The sequence below is a fragment of the Pinus tabuliformis genome, chromosome 9 (assembly GCF_031772625.1).
Source record: "Pinus tabuliformis cultivar Carrire ecotype Pingquan chromosome 9, CPIR1, whole genome shotgun sequence".
Classification (NCBI taxonomy): domain Eukaryota; kingdom Viridiplantae; phylum Streptophyta; class Pinopsida; order Pinales; family Pinaceae; genus Pinus; species Pinus tabuliformis.
The window spans coordinates 143056018-143064851 of NC_142307.1; positions in this window are offsets into that span (position 1 = coordinate 143056018).

Here is an 8834-nt window from a genome sequence, read left to right on the forward strand (position 1 = left end):
TATTCAACTTAACATTCACATATCTAATTTAAACAAATAGAGCTGTTATATAGAGTGTATGTGGCTGTAGTTTCAGGTATAATGAATGGATATGAGCAATGTTTGGAAATAAAATATTAATCAATAACAATGTTTTAAAATTTTGCAATTGAAAATTGTAAAAAAATTGGTTTCACATCAAGATTTATAATCAAAATAATTGTAGATAAAATGTCATATCCACAAATATGGATTGTGTATATCTTATTCATCATAGCCAATCACCATGATTCTCTTCCTCTATTGGTATGATAATAGTAGTGTTCTCAATAATGAATGGATATGAGCAATGTTTGGAAATAAAATATTAATCAATAACAATGTTTTAAAATTTTGCAATTGAAAATTGTAAAAAAATTGGTTTCACATCAAGATTTATAATCAAAATAATTGTAGATAAAATGTCATATCCACAAATATGGATTGTGTATATCTTATTCATCATAGCCAATCACCATGATTCTCTTCCTCTAGTTGTATGATAATAGTAGTGTTCTCAAACATGTTTTGATATAGAATCATGTCTTGATATGAACAATTATTCCCTATCCAACTCATCTAGGTTCTAATTTTCCTAATGTCAGTACATATTATCCCATAATCACAATGTTCCTTTACATTACTTTGGTCAAAGATGAGATGTCCAAAAATCTAAGATTTCATGTAACTTTACAACTTAACCTAAATTTCCCTCTTAGGTTTTGATCGCAATTGCTAAAATGACTTAGATTGCTTGAACTCAGTCTGCACTAAGTTTAGCCATTTCAAGGGATGCAACTCTACTAATTCCACTAAGTTTAGCCATTTCAAGGGATGCAACTCTACTATCAATTTTAAAACCATCTCATTTTTTTTAGTATGCTTTGTGCCTCCAAAAGGAAGATAAAGACTTTTTTGAATATATGTTTTGGGTTTATAAAGTGGGAAATCTATCCCAATATGGAAGTGAATAAAATATAAATTTTGTTTTCATCTTAATTAGCTTCCCCATGTGATTGTCAAAAAACATAGTTTCCCCATTCCCTCTAAAAAATATATACATTTTCCTTTTCTTTTTTAATTTCATATTATCTAACCCAAATTACTAGTATCATTGCTTTAAGTGTAAGGGTTCTCCCAAATTTACCACTGAAATATAGTATTGTTATTTGTGATAGGTCTCAAAGCAAAATCCTTATGGAATTATAAATTGTATTTCATAGATCTTTGAACCACCAAACCTTTATAGGCTTGAGACATTTACATCCATGATACCTTTTTGTTATAAACCTTTCAACGTTATTGTATATAGAACACATTCATATCAATATGGAAAGTTCAACATCAAAATTATATCACAGAGCATAACGTAAGTGTATACCATAGAAAATTATAATACAAAAAAGTAACATGTAATCCACATGATCATAGAATGTTCAAGTGGTCTCGCAATTTCAACCCCAACATTTGTCTTTCTAAGATGCAACCATGTTGTAGACTCCACATGTATATAGGGCACCCTCATGCCCAATACAACATAAGTTTACTAGAGATTTATCATTTTCCATCACCTTCTTTGAAAGACCACAAGGGACCCACTTCCAATTGTTTGTGTCTAATATTTCCTTTTAGCTTCTCAAGCCATGCAAACTATCCTAAACCTAACATGCCACTTTTTTAATTATAATTTGTGCCTTTGCCCATGGGGTGTAGAGCAGACGGTGATTGGATGTTTTATTAAAGCACCCATATCCCCATGTGATTGTCAAAAAACATAGTTTCCCCATTACCAATATAAAATATATACATTTTCCTTTTTTTTTTTAATTTCATATTATATATATTTTCCTTTTTTTTTTTAATTTCATATTATCTAACTCAAATTACTAGTATCATTGCTTTAAGTGTAAGGGTTCTCGGCCTGGAGTATGCCGTAAAACTGCTTCTGCTTGGCTAAGAGCTCGTCTTCCTCGGACGTAAGGAAACAGGTTAACGGCCCAAGACCCAGAGGCATCTGGCAGGAGTGAAAGCCTGCTCCCTTACGGACCACCAGCGGGTTATTACAGGTGGCGTGGTTTTCCTTGATAACAGTGATGAGTCAAACCGACATTCGCGGATAGCAGCCAGAGATGGTTGTCCTCACTGTTGGTTTGACACCTGAGTTTGATAGGTTTTGCCACCTTCGGAAAAAAAAAAAAAGTGTAAGGGTTCTCCCAAATTTACCATTGAAATATAGTATTGTTATTTGTGATAGGTCTCAAAGAAAAACCCTTATGGAATTATAACTTGTATTTCATAGATCTTTGAACCACCAAACCTTTATAGGCTTGAGACATTTACATCCATGATACCTTTTTGTTATAAACCTTTCAACGTTATTGTATATAGAACACATTCATATCAATATGGAAAGTTCAACATCAAAATTATATCACAGAGCATAACGTAAGTGTATACCATAGAAAATTATAATGCAAAAAAGTAACATGTAATCCACATGATCATAGAATGTTCAAGTGGTCTCGCAATTTCAACCCCAACATTTGTCTTTCTAAGATGCAACCATGTTGTAGACTCCACATGTATATAGGGCACCCTCATGCCCAATACAACATAAGTTTACTAGAGATATATCATTTTCCATCACCTTCTTTGAAAGACCACAAGGGACCCACTTCCAATTGTTTGTGTCAAATATTTCCTTTTAGCTTCTCAAGCCATGCAAACTATCCTAAACCTAACATGCCACTTTTTTAATTATAATTTGTGCCTTTGCCCATGGGGTGTAGAGCAGATGGTGATTGGGTGTTTTATTAAAGCCACCATGGTAAAAAGGTCACTAGTTCGAAACTCCAGGGGCAAAAAGCCAGCCATGCTAAGGGCCAGCGAGGTCCAGGTCAATTGTGATCCTCAAGTGATCTTGATGGCTTAGATGCCCCTAGGTCACGACTACTCAAGCTTCAAATTAGGATTGTCAGACCTCTTAGAACACACATAACCTAACAAACAAAACAAAATTCATCGTGCCTTCAAAATTAACATGTGGCATTTTCAGAGAGATGAAGAAGACATTTGAAAACACTCATGGCAACATCGAGCGGTTCACCCTATCCATCCTATTTATGCCCAGATCGAGTGGTTTTTGCAAATTTATGTGACATCTCAAGCTTCAGGTTAGGATTGTCAGACATCTTAGAACACACATAACCTAGCAAACAAAACAAAACCTAAGAGGGAAATTTAGGTTAATGCGCCAACCCAAACCACAAACTGTCGACTTGACCATTTGAATGCGCCAACCCAAACCACAAACTGCCCATTTGAATGCACCAACCCAAACCACAAATCGTTGACTTGACCACCAGCAAAGGGGGGCCTGCCCGAGTTTTTACGGAGGCCAATGTGACCACTTTACAAAACCACCAAGCGAAGACCATGAGCAGAGGGTTAAGGGGCCAGCCATGGAGGCTAGCCCTAGGTCCCATGGGGACCATACGAAGACCGTGAGCAGAGGATTAAGGGTAGGTCCCATGCGGACCATACGACCAGGGTCGTATGGAAACAGGGCTAACGCAAATTTGGAGTTAAGTGGCTAGCCACTTGGGCCAGCGCCAGGTTCCATGGGGACCACACGACCATAGGCACGAAGGAGAAAAGGGGCTAGACAAAGGCCCTTAAATTTCAACACCTAACCAAGTCATATAGCCTGCACATGGCCAAGATTTTCAGAACTGGGGGCTTAAAGACCTTGTTAGCGATCCTACAATTGTGCCCGCTGATCGGGAATTGTACCAGGTTTAGTGGGCAGTTTCTACGTTCAGGGTACCAGTGTTGGGTTTGTGCCAAATTGTAGGGAGATTAACTGCAGAATTGATGAAAAGAGAGAAAGAGGCATAACTTTCTCAGTTTTTGGTCTTTTCATGAGCAAGAAGAGGCTAGACATGCATTTTTGGGTCTTCTAGAGCCATTGGAACAGGTTTCAGAGCCATTGGAGCACTGTAAATGTATGTAATCACTATTTTGAGCATAATGACATAGGGTCAAGCCATTGGAAGCTGGACCAAGGATATGTAGCCCAGGAGGGGTGAACTCCTTCATCAATTGCTGAGTGTATTACTGTTATGGTGATGTTTATGTCTATTACATGTTGTTGTTCAATGTTTTATTTACATTGATTTTCTCATGAAATTCACATAAAAACACAAAAAACTCTTGGTTAACTTGCATTTATCTCATAAACCCTCAAGCACTTTGTTTGTATTCTGAATTGGATTTAATCACAGAAAAAATAACTTTCCCATTCAGATCAGTGAGGATATCTACAATGATGAGAAGGAGATGAGGAAATGACACTTGAAGGAGAGAACATTGGAGATTCAAAAGATGGAGAAGGCATGGAACCTGAGGAGCCCAATCTACAATACATTGCAGAATCATGAGTATAGAAAGGCACCAACTTCGTTGATGAACCTCATCATTGGGTAATTATATGGGCCTTAATTCACCTCCTAGCTAGTCAAATCAACTCTTTTCACAATTTATTACATGTTTTGATTATATTTTGTTTAATGAGACTAGTTAAAGTGAGATATTATGCCTAGTGGACTAATATGCATTGAATGCAGGTTTGGAATAGAAAATCAAGGAATTTTGGCAAGACTAAGGTTTGAAACTCGAATGGGACAAGGGAGAGAGATTGTAGGACGTAAATCCTCCTAATTTACTCCTCCCCCATTTGAATATTCCTTCATTAATCACACTAGCTCGGAGTGCAATCAGCCAAGTCATGAAGATCAAAAGGCAACCGACCAAGTGATAGACAAAGAGTTAGTTCATCTCGAGTTTGGGAGCCGAGCCTCCCTAGAGTTAAGGAAGTAGTTGTGGACTTTAGTTGTATAAGTAGAGAGGCCTAGAGCCTCATTAGGATTCAAATTTTTGTTGTAAAAAACACTAGTTATTTTCGAGCTCCGGACTTGTGGAAGACATTGATGTAATTTTCTGTTTTGGTAATGAAAATGAGATTTTTCTTGATCCAACACTAAGTTAACTCCGAGGGTTGAAGCTCTTGGGTTAGGGCCCAACCCTAGTAGTAAAGGTTCCTCTTCTTGTATCTGTATGCTTGGCTTAGTTTCATAGATTTAACGTCTTTAAAAGTATTTCATTGCAAGTAATGTAGATTTGATTAGTTGTTTATTAGTTTGCTTCCATTTGTGCTTTACTTCAGTAGCAGGTTAGAAGGGATAAAAGGAGCACCACAAAGTTGTCAGTAGGTGTCTTGGCCTCACCTCTTCCCTCAAGGATCATGATTTGAGGAAAAGACCCTTATGCAGCCCCAAAAAGACAGATTTCCATTTTCTCATAAGATTTAGAGTTTATTGTACTTGAACCAGCATTTGATCAGTTTTGCAAGTGTAGGATTTAATTACCATCTCTTCCATCTTCAGTCTTACAGTAGATCTCATCCATGATTCCATTTTATTCAACAATTTTCCTCATGCATGAAGTAGACAACTAGTTCATTAAATTCTGCTTTTCTATCTTGTTAGAATCCTTCTTGTTTACATGACTTTTTGGTAATTGTAAATGTTTGATGCAGAGCAGGTGCTTTAGAAATATAAAGAGATCTCATAGCAGGCAACCACCTTCCAACTTCATCCATCCATAATCATTCCTTGCTTTCACCAAGACCTTCACCAATCTCATCATTTTAAATAGAAATTCCTATGAGCATGTTGAGCAAATCCAACCATCTCTTAACCTTGGTTTTGAGTTCTGAGTGATCCTAGAGATTCTCTCACTCCTCCACCACCTTCCCTAAGCCTTCCATCACCTCCAACAAACATCATTTTTCTCTCGGCTGTATCATGTAGAAATACAGGGAATCTTGTAGGTTTCTAGTACATCTTGTAGGTTTTCCTATAGTGGCATGTTTTGAGGCCGAATTGAGGGAAAACCTTTAGGAAGCCATACCAGGTCACCCAAGGGTCTCCTAAACCTTTCAACCATCTCCTAAACCTCCCAACCATCCACAAGCATCACTAAGACACCTGCCACATCACCAAAAGAGATTAGGGTTTACACTTGATTTTCCATAAAAAGAATAAAAAGAACAAAACATATTTATTTCAATCCTTTACATGCACAGTAGTGATGTTTGATGTCTTGAACTTCCATGATCTAGACAGCAGCATTTCGTACATGTTAGCTTGGAATTCTTGTAAAGCATAATTTCTCCACAATTAGTTAGAGAATGGCGTGTTTTTAGCATAGGATTTCAATCATTTTCCTTATTGCAGTAGACAAGCTTTCTCGTAGAGTATATTTATCTTTCTTTCATCAGCAATCAAGCTTCTTCTGAATCCATAGAAGTTTGGCTTGAAAACCCTAGTGGTCTCTCGCCCGCTGAATAGTGACAAAAGGTAGAACCATCACTTATACTTGTGTATACACTGTCACCTCCAAGTTTGTACGAACCCCGGGTTGATAAAGTAAAGCTGGTAGCCCCAAGAGTTGCAACATTCTTGCTGCAATACTGGTGTTCACTGACTCTTCCATGGAGAAAACATTCTTAGTCAAATTCCAACTAATAGGCTTGTTAAAGTTAAGATTTATTACAAATGTTTATGACCCTTAATAAATCAAGGAAAAAAATTAACTTCCTTCAATCTTCGTAGGGCATCCAAATTGTTATTGGGGACCGATAATAGATTGTAGGAGGTGACTCTTTAACATCAGCACAACTCTGGTAGGAAAAAAGGGAGGGATAAGATGACCATAATAGCATTTTCAGTGATTCAAGGCAACAATCCAAATTATGTATGTTGTGGACTTGTACAATATTGATGGGATGCATACTTGGAACAATTTCCATGGAGGAGCTCAACAAGTGGCCTTTAGGATAGACATATTCCTCATTTTGAATGCGTCTTGATGCTTGGTATACACATGAAAGCCTCAATACTTTCTTGTTTAGGATTTAGCCATTGGTTGATCTACCTTAACCTATATATGAAAGGAAATTTGAAAAATAGACCCTTTAGATTTGAAGTATTTTGGTTAGAACACATGTCATTCCATGAAAATATTTTGAGATGATCATATGAAGCAAAGACACGTAAGAGCACCTTGATGTACATATTTCAATAGTGTCTAAAGCATCTCAAAATGAAACTTAAGAAATGGAATAAGAAGGAATTTAGAGACATATTCATGTTAGAAAATTATATATTACGGAGCAATGGAACACATAAAATATTGCAGAGATATAAACACAGAAAACGCATAAAACAAGAGAGGCACAGATATATGTGGTTCACCCAGTTTGGGCTATGTCCACCCCAAATAGCCAGTCCTTCCTTTCTATTATCCAGCAAAATGAAGAGACACAACCTACAGCAGATCCGTTGTAATATCCTCTGTTTTCTCTCACAGTCTCACCTCTCTGCTTCTCGCTCAGAGAATACACATATATTACACACACTCAATACAATGCCTTCTAGGGCAAAAAACCCTAAACTAAACATAAGTTCTACCGTCAAATCATCTGCCTAATGAACGGCCCAGATTGACTAGAAATTACTATACTTTTACAAGGCAATTTTACATCTGTTTTTAGCTTCGGGGGCGCTACCCCCGAAACCCCCCGCCAAGGGGGGGCTACCCAAAGGTCGCAACCGCCCCCCCATGGACCCCCCCTGCAACGAATATTTTACGGGCGGCGTTGCCGCCCCATTTCGAACTGGGGTCCAATGCGGCGATACCTTTGAATACAGAAGATAATCAAGCTTCACACCCAACAATCTCCCACTTGGAGACTGGTTATAGCAACTCCACCGCTGCTTCATTTGTTGGACAATGACTCCTCTTTAGACCTAGTTGTTTCTCATCTTCATCGTCATCCTTGAAGACCAATTGAAACTGAGCATATTCTCAGTTTCTCCTTGGTTACAACTTTTGTTACGCATATCTGCAGGATGCTAGCTAGTGTGTATCTTTTCCAGCTTCAACTCTCCATCTTCCAACACTAATCGTATGAAATGGTGCTTGAGCTGTATGTGTTTAGTCTTGGAATGAAACGCTGAGTTCTTTGCAAGATGAATGGCACTTTGGCTATCACTGTATAATGTGCCCATATCATGTTTCTTACCCAATTCACCCGTAAACCTTTGTAACCAAATCATTTCTTTACTAGCCTCTATAGCAGCAACATACTATGCTTCTGTTGTTGAAAGTGCAACAACACTTTGAATTTTTGAAACCCAACTGACAGTTGTTCCACTAACAGTAAATACATATCCTGTAGTGCTCCTCCTGTTATCTCCGTCACCTGCCATATATGCATCAACATATCCCTGTAGAGAAATGTTTGAACCACCAAAGCATAATGCTTGATTTGTGGTACCTTTCAAATATCTGAGAATCCATTTCACTGCCATCCAATGTTCCTTTCCTAGATTGTTCATGTACCTGCTTACAACTCCCACTGCATGTGCAATATCAGGCCTTGTGCAGACCATTGCATACATTAAGCTTCCAACTGCTGATGCATATGGAACTTTTGACATATAATCCATGTCTTCTTGGGTCTTTGGGCACATTTCCTTACTAAGTTTGAAATGGCTAGAAAAAGGTGTACTAACTGGTTTTGCATTGTGCATATTAAATCTTTTCAACACCTTTTGTATGTACTGATTCTAAGACAATGTTAATTTACGATTTTTCCTGTCTCTAGTTATTCTCATACCAAGGATTTGTTTTGCAACTCCCAAATCCTTCATTGAAAATGAATTTGCCAATTTTCTTTTGAGCACATTTAT